This window comes from Eublepharis macularius, chromosome 7, assembly GCF_028583425.1.
Source record: "Eublepharis macularius isolate TG4126 chromosome 7, MPM_Emac_v1.0, whole genome shotgun sequence".
NCBI lineage: Eukaryota > Metazoa > Chordata > Lepidosauria > Squamata > Eublepharidae > Eublepharis > Eublepharis macularius.
Genome location: NC_072796.1, coordinates 108,088,905 through 108,103,942, shown reverse-complemented (window position 1 = coordinate 108,103,942; position 15,038 = coordinate 108,088,905).

Genomic DNA, 15,038 nt, shown 5'->3' with positions numbered 1-15,038 from the left:
TAGCCATTGTGTGGTCTGAGACATTGTTCCTGAAGATTAATATTAAAGAGGCTTGCTCAGACCACATCTAGTCTTGGGGTACCAGACTCTCAAACTGCATCACTTTCAGCTTTGTTTCCAGAATGGAAGAGTAAATCCAAGGCCTGAGATGAGTTAAACTGAGAGGAAACCTTTGGTTTTAGCATGGAGTCTTTCTTCAAGGACTTGTTTCTAAAACTCATTTTAAAGATAAGGGGTTGAAGTCAATGCTTCCACAAACAGCAATGCTTGCTTTGTTCCCCACTTGCTATTCCAACGTCCCTTGAATTGCATCTGTATAGGCAATGGTGGGGCTGGTACCCTGGGCAATAATCACATGACACACCAACATTGGCTTAAAATAGGCCACAACTTTATTGATCACAGTCATTAAAGGCATACAGCAACAGATCCACGGCATTAAACAGCCTGTTGCTGCCTAATGAATACTTCCCCAGCATGACTGCTGGGTGCTGTGAGATGGTAGGGGCATCGCCCCATCCAGGCGAAGCCCAAACGGTCACTGCCATCAAGGGCGAAGCCTACATGACCTGCCTGGCACATACCCTTCAGCTTCCCCCAGATCACTTAAGGGGACCCCAAAAAGGGATGGGGTGAACCATCCAATCAGCCCGACTCACCCCAGTGGATCTGGCCCAGTGCCTCAAAACTGCCATAAAGTTGTGACAGGCAACCCCCCTGCCGCAGTTGGCATCCCAAGGGAGGGAGGGAAACTGTCCAAATTTCTCTGCCTGCCAGCCAAGGAATGGCAGTGTTGAGTTCGAGGGGCTGCTGGACAGGAGCCAAGCCCCACATGTTCTCCACCCTGAACTCTTCCCTGCAGCTCCCCTCACCTGGAAGTGGTGCTTGTCCTCCCCCCAGCCTAACTTCCCGGCTGCACTGGTGTCTGTGAGCTCCTTTGCCAGGAAGCTGTCAAAACCTCACTGTGTAAACCTCTTGCTATTGGCCTAGTTAGAATATATGGGATAGGACTAGGCTTGTCATTTACCTGCTGGAGGTGGGAGATCTCCTGGTTGCCCACTGTTACTCCAGCAGCTGGTTGGAGGGGAAAAAAAATGAAAAATAACCTTTGGCTTGTAACACAAACTGCCTCCTTGCCTTCCACCCAAACCAGAAGCAAAGAAAGAGGTAGACAAGAGCTTTGCAAAAGAAAAGTGTATATTGCAATACGGAAACACAGCTTCAAAGCAAGCCTTCATGTGTTTCAGTAAGACAAAGGATTACCTAATCTTTTATACTTTATGCTTGCATTACTAAATTATCATTTACAGGATACTTAATCATTGGCTGTACATTCACCTGGCCATCTATGTACCGTTTATTGATTGGCCTTATTTATTTCACATCTACTCTCGTGAGATTTCTACAGACATTGTGTAGCCTATCATATTGCTTACATTATAATTTTGCCATACATGGTAAGTGTGGACCCCTGTTCTAACTCCATAGGCTGCATGCATCCTTACGGGGATGCTGTTTAGGGCACGTATCCGCCCTGTGTTGTGCCAGCTGCACTGGCTCCTGGTTGAGTTCTGGATCCAGTTCAAGGTACTGGTCTTAGTATTTAAAGCCCTCCACGGACTGGGACCTGCATACCTACAGGACTGCCTCTCCCATTATGTCCCCTGCAGGGCCTTGCACTCTGTGGATAAGCAGCTTCTGGTGGTCCTCGGCCTGAGGGACATTCAACTGGCTTCAACTAGAGCCAGGGCTTTTTCTGCCCTGACCCCAGCCTGGTGGAACACTCTCCAAATGGAGATCCAGGCCCTACAGGACCTTTTACAGTTCTGCAGGGCCTGCAAGATGGAAATGTTCCGCCAGGCCTTTGACTAGGGGCCAGCTTTTTGTCTCCCTTCTGACCGCCATACCCTCTTTTTGCAGCCATCCTTGAGTTATATCATGGTGGTGCCAGGGTTTATGATGATCTTGCAGTAGCCTATCTTTCTGATCGCACCTGAATTTTAATGTGTTAATGTGCTAATAAGGTTTTTATTGTATTTTAACAGTATATTTGTTGGAAGCCACCCTGAGCCCGCTTGTGGGCAGGGCTGGGTATAAGTTGAATAAAATAAATAAATTATGCCAAGCACGTGCCCTCTAAGAAGGGAGGGGGCATATACTCCTCCTTTTCACTTCTGGAGGACGAATCATCCTTGGAATGTCTTTGTATCGCTTTTTTTTATGTAGCAGCCTTACAAGATGTTGGGGCGGGGCGGGGGGGGGAACTGCTTTGATACAAAGGCTGCTTATGAAGTTTATATAATTATGTACTGGTTCCTCAGGCTCAACGGCATTATGTCACTTCCAAGGAAAACCCAGAAGGGATATCACACCTCTCTAGAAATCACCAGAAATTCTACGGTTAAAAAAAGTTTGTCATCTGCAACCTTGCTGACTGGTAGAAAAATCTCAGATTTTGTAATTTTGAATTCCAACAATGATCTGTTCTGGTCTTCTCTTCTAAAGTTGTTCAGTTTTTCATTTCTGAATTATGTACAAAGGACTGTGCATGTGGATTTCGCCACAACTCTAACTTGTGTCTTTTCTCTTCTTCAGTAATTATATGGACTGGCATGCATTCATAAAACAGTGCTAAAAAGAATACTGATGCATTGTAATGCAAAGCTCTGTACACAAACGAACAGAAGAAATTGATTGCTCCGCTTCTGAACTTAATTTTAGAAATTCTTTTAGGTAAACCAGAATGCAGTACATGGGGACAGGCTGGAACAATATAGAAATGAAACCAGGGAAATCCACTCATTGCTAGGGAACGAAACCAGTTAAATGCAGGACCACCATTTCCTATCCTACCAGGCAGAGCAGAAAGATAACATTGTTAATGTTATCAAAGGCTGTGGAAAGATTCAGAAAGATCAACAGTGCCTACATCCCTCATCATCTACCAATGTGGCTAAAATTAGTGTGTAAAGCAATAGAAATGGGTCCTAATATTTATGTTCATCCACAAATGCCTTTTAATGTAATTCCTTGGCTAGATTCCCCATTTCTGTTTCAGTGTTCTAACCAAGATCAGTCTGACCAATCCACTTTAGATAGAATGGACCTGTCCTATTGTAGGCATTGTGTGTGCAACTTCTCTCATTATCTCAAGCAATCTTTTTTCAGATAATGCTTTTGCTACAACATTGAAGCACTGATAGAAAACAGCCAGTTCTGTAGAGTAATCATTTTTGGTACTACAGGCTTGTATAATTGCATGTCCAATCACAGATTTAGATTATAAAACTTCAGCGAAGAATGTATCTACTTCTAATGGCTGTGCAGTGCATAGTGTATTATAAGGACATGAAGATACTAGATGAGAATGTGGCACCATCCTGGCTACCATGTAGCGGCTCAAGCCAGGGGCTGAGATTGCCTTCCTGGAAGGAGGAGGGGACAGGCATTTTTCCCGGGCATCTGGGCTTCAAGCAGGGGGCGGAGACAGGAGCCGTAGTCGGCGTCTCCGCACCCGCATTCACAGTTGCTCCGTGAGATCGGCCCACCCTCCTCACCCTGTTTCAGTGCAGGATTAGCCGGCTGCTGTTCCAGAGCCAGGTAGGAATTTTTGTGGTGTAGTGCCTAGTAGGTTTCCCTGGCAGGAGAAAGTTGGGGAACAGGGAGCGGGCCAGTGAGCACCCCTTTGGCAATTTCCCATAGGTGGGGAAATGGGGTCTATCAGGAGGGATGGTATGCTTCATGGCTACCATCACCTGTGCAGACCGTCTCCAGGGAACACCAGGTGCAAGTCCTTCCCTCGTGCTTTATGGCTGAGGCTTTAGGAGCTTGATGGAGGGGAACCCTTTGCCTGGCTGGCTGTGTCTAGGCCATTCCATGAATGGCTCACGCCCAGGGCAGTGGGGCTCACCCAGTCAGGTCAAGGCAGAGGTCCTGGAGTGACCCTGTGGTCTTGGCCTGTACCGCTAGTTTGCCTTTGCCACAGTTTAGTGTTGATGTTGTATTTAATAAAGCATCTCTTAGTTCCAAAACCTTTTGTCTGTCTCAGGGCCAAGCTACACATGACGAATGACACTTGAACAGCAAGTGTATTTCTCCCTGTTCACTTGCCCTCCACTCAATCCACTTGCCGTTCAAGTGTCATTCGTCATGTGTAGCTTGGCCCTCATTCTTCTGACTGGGGGGGGCAATGATAAAGCAGAAGCACTAACAACCTTTATTAGCCAAGAAACTACTGTGATTATTTCCACTGTATTCAGATGGCTGTAAGGGTTCATAATAACACTAAAAGAAAGAGGAACCTATCTGTCAGTGGGATCATTTGCTATTTTGAACAGCAACTCATGTTGAACCTGCAACCTACACAGTCATTGGCACAGATGTGTGGATTGCCATGTCAGGCAGACAGACTCTTACAACCCCCCTTATACCTGTAAGCAGAAGGTAACCTGGGTGCATTAAGCAAAACATAGTTCTACATGTTTTAGATCTCTCCCCAAGTCTTTAGGATCTTTCTGTGTCGCAGAAGTGTGAGACTCAACGTCTTTGCACTAAAATGATGTGGATGGCTCTGCCGTGCTTGGCAGCGGTCTCAGGTTTCCATGCTGCAGCCAGAAGATGACGTGCGCTGCAGACAGCAACACCTGTTTGAACTCTGCTTACTCCCTTAGCTTTTCTGCCCAGGTGTTTCTTTTGTCACCCCACATGATAACAATCTGCAGGTGCGTTGAGCTGTTGGCAGGCGAAGTATACATTTCCACCTGATTCGGTAAGGAAGGAAAGGCTTAATCTACAAGAATGTAAAACACAGCAAGATATCAGCTGCTCATTTAAACTCCCCGTTTCCTGAAATATAGCTTAGTCTGTCTTTTTGCCAATGCAGCTGGGAATACAAATCCTCTCTTCCCTGGCTAGCCTCTCCTCAGCCTCCGTGGGGAACTTCACCAATGAATTTCTAGCTACTTCTACCCGATGGGGCCAGGCTGAAAATGAGGAAGATTTATATACCTGATTTCCTAGAGGGCATTCTTGACAAGGTAGAAAGGAGGAGTACTCTCAATTACACTGAGCTAAATGAGTGGCCATTTTTTTTAAAAAAAAATTGCCTCCAAATGCCTATCAGCTATTTGTTACAGGTTCTTCCATTCAAATTAATGTCCAGAAGTATCACAGGCATGTGGAGCTTGCCAGAATAGTCAGCCTGATGATTTGTCAAGTGTTATTCAGTACCTCTCACTACCAATTGCTTCACTTATGGGAAAGGGTTAGTGATTTTAAAAATAAGAAATGCAAGTTGATTCCTAACCTAAATGACACCAGGGACACCATGATGAGAGGGAGATGAATTTCAGACTCCTGTCATGAGTTGGAAATAGCTTTACGTTCCCCCCACCCCCCCACCATTTGGGACTTGTAAAGATTTCAAGCCTGCAATTTTTACATTACCAAGTTAATATGAAAGACCTGAGCTTGGGTGAAATAGTTCTGAGGCAGACAGTCCAGTTTTGACAGACATGCTAAGCCAAGGTGTAAGACAGTGAGGCATTTCATAACAGGATCTCATCTTGTGCTGCATTTGCACATGACAAACACAGCTCAGTTGGTTTGTGGCAGGCACAAACCTGGTTGATTGTCAGGTTCTTGCTCTCCCCCCTCCCCCTGCCCATTCTCACTGCACAGGACACCAAGACTGAAGAAAGACATTTTCAATTAACTCCTATTAACTGTGATGTCAAAATGTGGGTGCCTGAACAACTTGGGGCTTGTTTCCTTCCCAGTAACTTGGATTTTTAATCATGGCTTCATCTTGGTAAAGAAACTGATTTACTAGCCTCAATTTGGTCGGGTACGGGTATCTGGATGTCACACAACTGAATGAAGTTAGTTGAAGAGTTCTGCATTCAATCTCAGCATGCTTTAGGAGATGAATGGATGGAAGAACTGGGTGGGCTGAGCAAGTAACCAGATTTGTGCCCATTTCAAACTGAAGTTGGCTTATGCTGCCCAAGTGCAGTTTATGACTAGGAAATGATAGGGTGATGGATGCAGGAGAGATGCTTCTCCCTACCTCAAAAGGGCCAAACACACAGAGGATGATAAGGAGCCCTTAATCTGTTGCTCTTTAGTTCTGTATATTACATAGCCCTGTGGCTACACAGTTGCTTGCAGATGGAGCTCAGGTCTCTTCTGCACTCCTTAGTGCCTTTAACCAACTTTTGATTGGTGCAACTGCAGCTGTACAGCCTTTCCTGCCCACAGTTAGACCTGCTCTGCACATGCAACAGAAAAGAGGTGGTATTTATTTTATTAAATTTGTAATCTGCTCTGCCTGCACATGGGTTCAAAGTGGATAACAACAACATATAATCACACATACAAAACCAGCCATAGTATAAAATAAAATCGAGCAAGACTACAGTTTCAATAGAACAGTTCAAGATGCAGTGCTTTATATTGCACAACCCAGATGCATCCAGATCCTGTGAGGTATTGGTGGCAAGCTGTTTAAAATGAACAGTAGACTTAGGAGAGGAGCCCTTCCCCCAGCAGTAGAATCTTGAGGTATTTGAATGGGTTGTACTACTTCAGGCTACAGTTGGGGATTACATATTTAATTCTGCCCGTGCAAAAACTCATTGCAAATAAAAATTAGCACTAGCAGAGTGAAAGTTTCTCGCATATAGGGTTCTACTTATAGAGAACTGTAAAGGGGAGGTGAAACTGACAGAGCCTTCAGGAGTTAAAGAGGCAGGGCTTTTTTTCAGCTGGAACACAGTGGAACGGAGTTCCGGAACCTCTTGAAAATGGTCATATGGCTGGTGGCCCCACCCCCTGATCTCCAGGCAGAGGGGAGTTTAGATTGCCTTCTGCACCAATCTAAACTCCCCTCTGTCTGGAGATCAGGGGGCGGGGCCACCAGCCATGTGACCATTTTCTTTGAGGGCAACCCACTGAGTTCCACCACCTTTCTCCCCAGAAAAAAAGTCCCGTAAAGAGGAAATAAACAAACCCTCTGAGGAGCGATCTTTGCTGCTCTGTAGAGAGGGGAAATTGCCAGAGCCTTCCAATCTGTCTTTTAAAACTCAGCTTCCTGGCTAATATTGCGACTCCCTTCACATGAACGCCCTCGTGTAATTCATCTCTTGTAGTTTAATTCATAGTTTTAAAATGTGAGAATGTTAAATATCCTAGTAAGCTGCTCAGAGCCTCTGGGCTGCACCAGAATATAAATAAATAAAAAATGAAAATTTATTTTCTTCATGGTTTAATTCTAGATGAAGCCATCAAGTTCCAGTTTTCTTGGTCTTTTGTTGTTGTTTCTTATTATGATTCTTTTTTAAAAACAGTTTTATAAAATGTTGTCACTGGGTATCTGCCAACTGGTTCCTTCGCAAAATAGGACCACAATATTTAGTCAGATAACTTAATTAAAACATTTTCATTAGGAACATAATTTTAATGGGGCAGCAGAAACTTCTGTCAGGCTTTAAAAAATATTAAGCATAACCTGTAGCACCTTTAGATCCTCTTATTTACTATGCCACCATCCAAGGGAGGATTGTTTCTGTTTACGCCAATGGATTGCCCAAAGGAGCCCTTGGTCTCTGCTGCCGAAGGGTGCATGTGTCTGACAGAGAAAGTACATTCTCTGTTCCAAGAGGGAGTCACTGAGCATGTTCCCTGTTTTCAGCAATTCAACTTCCTTTCCCTTCTCACACTTCCCTGGGCATAAAATAACATGAGTTAGCCTGATAGGTGTGAGGGGGAAGAAGTAGAGGCATACAAATGAGGTGAATTGGGGAAGGGAAACAGAAAAACTGGCCTTTCTTACAGCTCAATAGAAAAAAAGAGGTGCAGGGCACTTCGTTGTAGAGGGCCTGGAGCAGGGCTTCTTCCCAATCTGAAGATTCTTCCCAGTTTTAACAACAACAACAACATTTGATTTCTATACCACCCTTCAAGACAACTTAATGCCCACTCAGAGAAGTTCACAAAGTATGTTATTATTATCCCCACAACAAAACACCCTGTGAGGTGGGTAGGGCTGAGAGAGCTCCTAGAAGCTGTGACTGACCCAAGGTCACCCAGCTGGCTTCAAGTGGAGGAGTGGGGAATCAAACCCGGCTCTCCAGATTAGAGTCCCGCACTCTTAACCACTACACCAAACTGGTGTAGATTCTTTTTTTTCTTTTTTTGGCAAAATGACATCTAACCCATATTGTGCTGCACTCTGTCCCAAAGAACTTCAATATATGGGAGGTGGGGGGTGCGGTGGGAAGAGGTGTTCCTGACCTTCAAGTAACAAGCATTTACGTCATTTAGGCCTTTGCAAAACTTATCCAATGCAAAAAAAACCCCTCCACTAGGTATCTAAATTTGCCCCCCTCCAAAAAAACTTGAAGCGCAGGTCAAATGACCCTCCTGCCTCCCCTCTGAATAACTTAGCTGCTGCATTCAGGGTCAGTTGCAGCAGTCTTCCAAGATACAAATGACAGTGAACACATGTACACAGGCCTCTGCTCTTAACCCTTGGGAACTTTGGGGGATGGGGCACAGGGAGAGGAACCATTGACTGATATTATTTTTTATTTTTTTTTATTTTTTATTGGTGAGTACATAAAATATTATTCAGTACACAAATTCCCCATCTTATCTAAATTATAACAGCCCCCACCCTTTCCCCCCGTCCTTATTGACTTCCAACAGCTTTCCAACCCCTAACCCATCTTATTACTCAAATTACTCTTAACTATAATTTTTCTAAATGTTATATATATTGTATCACTTATTCTAAGCATATTCAAATTCTTCTATATCTCCAATTTTCTAAGATATCGATCTACATTTCACTGTTTAAACTATCTATTTTTAATACAATCTCTTTATTACTACTATTAGCTTTGATTAATTAATAGCTAAGTTTCCCCATTAATGGTAAAGTTACTTCTCTCTCCCCTTTATAAAATCACATATTAATAATTCTCAAACTGCCACAGTTCTCCTTTCACATCCCATTTTTTTTCTAGGTATTGTTTCAATTTCCCCCAATCTGCAATGTATTCTCCTGGATCAAGATCTTTAAGTTTTCTTGTCATTTTGTCCATTTCAGCCATGTACAGCAATTTATATATCCAATCTTCTATAGTTGGTATTTCTTGCACTTTCCATTTCTGCGCGTACAAAAGTCTTGCTGCTGTAATCATGTAAAATAACAATGTTCTGTACTGCATTGGGACATCTTCCATTCCCAAGTTCAGTAGCAACAATTCTGGGTTCTTATTTATTTGGGTTTGCAAAACCTCATTAATTCTTTCTATTATATCTCCCCAGTATTGCTTAGCTACCTCACAAGTCCACCACATATGGTACAATGATCCTTCATGCTTTTTGCATTTCCAGCATTTGTCTGACATATTTGTATTTCCAAGCGCAATCTTCTTAGGCGTTAAATACCACCCATACATAATTTTGTATACATTCTCTTTAATATTGGTACAAGTTGAAATCTTCAAAGTGTTTTTCCACAAGTGTTCCCATGATTCCATTGTTATTTCTTTATGAAAGTTTATTGCCCATTTCACCATCTGGACTTTGACTGTCTCGTCTTCCGTATACCATTTTAAAAGTATTTTGTATATTTTCGAAATATCTTTTTTACCTTCTTGTAAGATCATTTCTTCTAACTCCGAGTTTTTCAGTCTTATTCCTCCCTTTAAACAATCTGAGTTGTAAAGATCCCTGATTTGCCTATATTGAAACTATCCATAGTGAGGAGATACCTCTTCTTGTGTCTTTATTTTTGGTATTCTGTGTTCTATCGACATTATCTCTTTATAAGTTAGACATTGTTGTTCATTATAGACAGTTCTCGGGTCTATTACTTCATATGGTACCACCCATGAAGGGATACCACTTTCCATGTAATTCTTATATTTCTTCCAGATTGTGAAAAGGCTTCTTCTAATATAGTGGTGCAAAAACATAGAGTCCGCTTTAACTTTATCATACCACAAATAGGCATGCCATCCATTTTTTATGTCCCTCCAAAGCCAGCAGTTTACGGTCTTTTAGCGTTATCCAGTCTTTTAACCATGTCAGACAAATTGCTTCATAATATAATCTTATGTTTGGCAGTTGCAGCCCCCCTCTTTCTTTTGACCATTGACTGATAATATGATGTCATTTCCAGGTTTCCCCCAGAAGTTATTGTGATGGATAAGGGCAAATGAGCCAGGCATTTATGAAGACTGACTGGCTTTGAAATGACAACAAATTACACCTTATCCATCCAGGAATTAAAACATGGTATCTCTTTCATATATTAATGCCTCTTATTGGCTGAGCAGGTTCTGGCAGGTTTTGTGTTCCAGAACCCAAGGCCCGGATTTGTTAAGGCCCTTTTACAGATGTGAGAGGGAGACCTGAAAAGGAGCTGTCCCTTCTGTGTGTGTGTGTCTGTGTGTCTGCGGCTGCGGGGAGACAGTGTGACCAAACAAAGGACAGCATCCTCTTTATGTGCATATACCTGTTTGAATCTCCCAGCAGGAAATGGAGATCAGATACTGAAGAACTGTAAGTTTTAAGTAGGATAGCAAACGTAACATGTTTCCATTCATTTTTCAGTCTGTACCCTAGTCCTGTAAACTCTATTTATTCTAGAGTTGTGCCTGTGGAAATAAAGTTGCATTAGTTAAGTGAATAGATTGCCTTGGTTTACATGCCACATTTATTCAGGTACTGTTCTCCAGTTTCATTTCAAAGTGAACATGTGTTGGCTCTTTCTTTCAAACAGATGTATACATGTACATGCAGGATGTACATGCTTTCACTGTAATATGTAAATGAGAAAGAGCCAATAAGATGAGAAAGAGCCAATAAGGGTTGACTTTACCAATGAAACCAGGGACCAGTACCTGGTAAATGGGGTTTAAGTCACATATTCAGGTGTGCATGCATTGAATGTAACATGAGAACTATTCAAGAAAAATCAAGTATTCACACAGATTTCAGGTGTGTTCAGTGCAACCTGTGAACAAGGCTAGATAGCATTGCAGTTACCCAATCTTGAGCTTAACAGAGGGTGGAACTGGTGCACCGGGTGGAGATGCCAAAAGACATGGCTCCTGGCCACAGATGCAACCAGTTCAGGGCCAGCTGTTTCTTCCTGGGGAGTGTGATCATGTGTGGAATAGGTCAGATGACAATCCCATGGTATACTGGACTGCCCACCTTTGGCAACTGTTTTATCTGGATTGAGTATCAGTTCATTGCTGACTCTAGAAATTATCTGAGGCATTTCAGAATGACTTCAGTGGATTTTAATATATGTTCACCCCCACCGACTTCAGAAATACATCTATTGGAACACAGACAATTACCTTAAAACTGATCAGTATCCAGGTATATGTTTTATAGACTGTCAGGGCCACACAGCTGGTTTAGATTTGAGGAATTACCATAGGGGAATAACCATGCAATCCTAGACATTGTTACACCCTTCTAAACCCATGGGAATTAATGAGTTTAAAGGGGTGTAACTCTGTTTAGGATTGCACTGTAAGGCAGGTTCTATTTTTGACATTTCTGCAATGAGACCACTTGTACATTATGACCCAGCTTGATTTACTGTAAGAAAATAAGAGTGCTGTAATTTGTAAAAGACATTTATTACACGAATGTTTTTTTAAAAAATTGCTTAGCGTCTCTGTCCATCCCCATCTGGTTTTATTTTAATCTCACTCTAGTCACATATGAAATTTTGCTTAGCTGTCTTCATTTTCTTAGTCAATCTTGATTAATGACCTTCAAAGTAAAAATAATTGGCCTGCATCAGGCTTGTTTTATAACTCTTGTTCACAAAGAATGTGAAAGGCTGGAAAATGAGCCTAAACAGAAGGAATGCATTACGTTAGCCTTTGAGGAAAAGCAGTCCTCCAGTTGTATTTCACTGTATATTTTTATAACAGGCGCCTCCTTGACCGTCCACAATATTGCTGATATGTTGTGCCAAAACCTTATGTCTGCTTCAGCAGACTGACCAGGTCATCTCTAAGGGCACAGGAAGCCAGCCCCATCTCTTAAGGCTGCATCAAGCTGGGAAAAACCATTTGCACATGTGTTAGGTTGCAATCCTGGGCTTGCTTGCCTGGGAGGGAAGCCTTTATTACAAAGGACTTACTTTTGAACATCTATGCCTCTGATTGCAATCCAGTGCAGAAAATGCCCTCTTTATGGCGATTGATTATACTGGATTGTGCTAGTTTGTGGCCTGAATGTAAATGATCAAAGCCAATTGTTTGGAAATATCTATTGATTGGCGAGATCATTTTATGAACAGATTAACGCATGATATTTTTTTAAAGCCCACGATATTTCTCTAGTGCAGTCTCACTGATGTCAGTGATTTGAGGACAATCCTTCCCTCACTCTGCAGTTGTAACATTAATACAATGAAATTACATTAACATTAATTAATTAATTTTATATTTTATGTCTGCTGTTTATAGTCCACCTTTCTCACTGAGACTCAAGGCAGATTACATAAAGTAAGAAAAAAACAATCAATAGGATGAGACAACCAATAAACAGAGCAATAAGGTTTGAATAAGCAGAAATCTGAAAACAAGCAGATGTCTGAAAACAGAGCTGAAACCAAACCAAAACAAACTTAAGCATTAACATGACACATTAAATAATGCAGAAATTACATTGTAGGCTCATACCACAATGCACAGTATATACTACACCCAGTAGTCCCTGTACCTTAATAAAGGTAGAGTCCCTATACCTTTATTAAAGCATCTTTCTAAAACAAAATATTACAGGATAACCTTAATTGTGAGAGGGAAGGTGGCATGGTATAGTTGGATCTCATCAGATTTCAGAAGCTAAGTAGGGTTAGTACTTGAATGGGAAACTACAAAGGACAACTCTGCAGAGGAAGGCAAAGGTACACCACCTCTGCTTCTCACTTAGGGTTCCCATTCCCCTGCCTGGGGTAGGGGATCCCCTGATCTCAGCCTTTCCCCCCGTTGCCCACTTACTTGGCTTTTGGGGGATGCATTCCCTGGGGCACCCCCTCTCCAGGTGGTGTGGGGCACCCCGGTCGGGGGGTGCGCTCCTGCAACATGAGAGCAGGCAATGATGGCAGCAGCGGGAGCGGCCCACTCTTGCTGGCACTGGTGCCATGGCTCACTCTCACCTCCACCGCCCACTCTTGCCGGCGCTGCCCATTTTCGCTGCCACCACCACTGCTACGGCCCCTTTGTGCCAAACAAGAGTGGGTTGTGACCGTGGCAGCAAGAACAGCCTGTCCCGGTGAGTACAAGGGCCCCTTTGACCCAGGGGGGTGCCCTTTGACACCTGCGTGATAATGTCACTCTAGTAAGTGATGCCATCACACAAGCTGGGAGTGTGTGCTGACTGTGCACATGTGCGAAAAAAGAAGCTGGGATAAGTACTGGCTCTCAATCCTCTGCCAGTAGAGCCCAGGGACCTGGGGATCTCCGATCGAGGGACTCCAAGTCCCTGGCAACCCTATTCTCACTTGTTTTGAAAGCCTCTTCCTGTTGTGACTTGGTTGACACTTTACACATACAAAACCTTAATTACCTGTGTAAAAAATCCCTCCTGAATGATTCAGTTTTGCATAGTTTGTCAAAAGAAGGAAGGGTGGGAGCCTTCCTGTCCTTATCATTCTATAAGGTAGGGACCACAACAGAGAATGTACATGTATGGGCAGTTTTTGATTTTTTTTTCCATTTTCAGGGTGGCACCTGCAGGAAGCCTTGCTCCAATGACTGAAGTTGTCATGGTGGAGTTGTCATAGGAGAGGCAGTCCCACAAGGCCATGAAGGGCTTTGTATGTGATAGTTAATACCTTGAACTGAGTCTGGTAACTGGTAACTGATGGGTAGCCAATGGAGTGACAGCAAAATAGAATATGCATGCTCTGCCTGGATCCTGATAATAACCAAGCTGCAGCATTCTGCACCAACTGGGGTCTCCAAGCTAACTTTAAGGGGAGACGTATGTAGAATGCATTGATGTTACTGTGGCATGGATAAAGGTGGCCAGATAGCCATTATGGGATAAGGGTACCAAACATGACCAGCATGGTCCACCATGGGCCAATAATGACATTGGTCCTGGCTGCTCCAGCCATTCTAAAGCAACTGCAGACTAACTGTTGCCAATGATGCCAGCAAGGTGACATCATTCCAAGGACCTGGGTCACACTAGGAGCTAGTGGGGCTGGGCAAATTATGTGATACTTGGGTTGGATCTGGATGGTAAGAAGAGTGCTCAGAGAGAATTGTTGTCTGGGAGCTCATGGAAGCTCTCATCGACCCCACCTTCTGCCTCCAAGCACCCTCCAGTTACAGCAGAACCCATCCACCCTATTCCTCTTGGTTGCTACTGAAGAAAGTCGAAGGATGCCAAACCAGTTCTTTGTTGACTGACTTTCCTCCCGCTCAATGCCAGCCATTTTCCTTTTGGCTTTATACCACTTTGTTATCGACTTTTAGTTGGCCATTAGGGCGAGGACAGAATTTTAATTGGGTTCCCTTATATGCAGTTGATATCCATGGGGTTTTGCCTTTTGCGTAGGAAATAAACCCATTTATTCATGTTGTTGTTCATACACAACATTGTTTCAGTCACCACTAGAACTTTTGCATTCAGTGGGAATCATCATAGCCCATAGGTCAATGGGGGAAGACTCTACATGGTCCTTGACTCCTCGCCCTTAAAGACTCACTTGGCAACTGCAGGTGCAGATAGAGCTAGTGGGTCCAAGCAGAAGTTTTCACTGCCTCCTCCCCATTCTTCCTCTCCTGTTGATCCCCCAACAATTTTACAGTTTTTTACCCATGCATCACCAAAATTTCAAGGATCTGTGCAATAAAGAAACTTATTTTTCCTTTTGTGTGCCATATGTCCTATTATATTCCTGTTTATCTACTACATTTTTATCCCACCATTCCTTCAAGGAGCTCATGATTCTTTGTTCCTCCACTTTCCACAGCATAAGATTG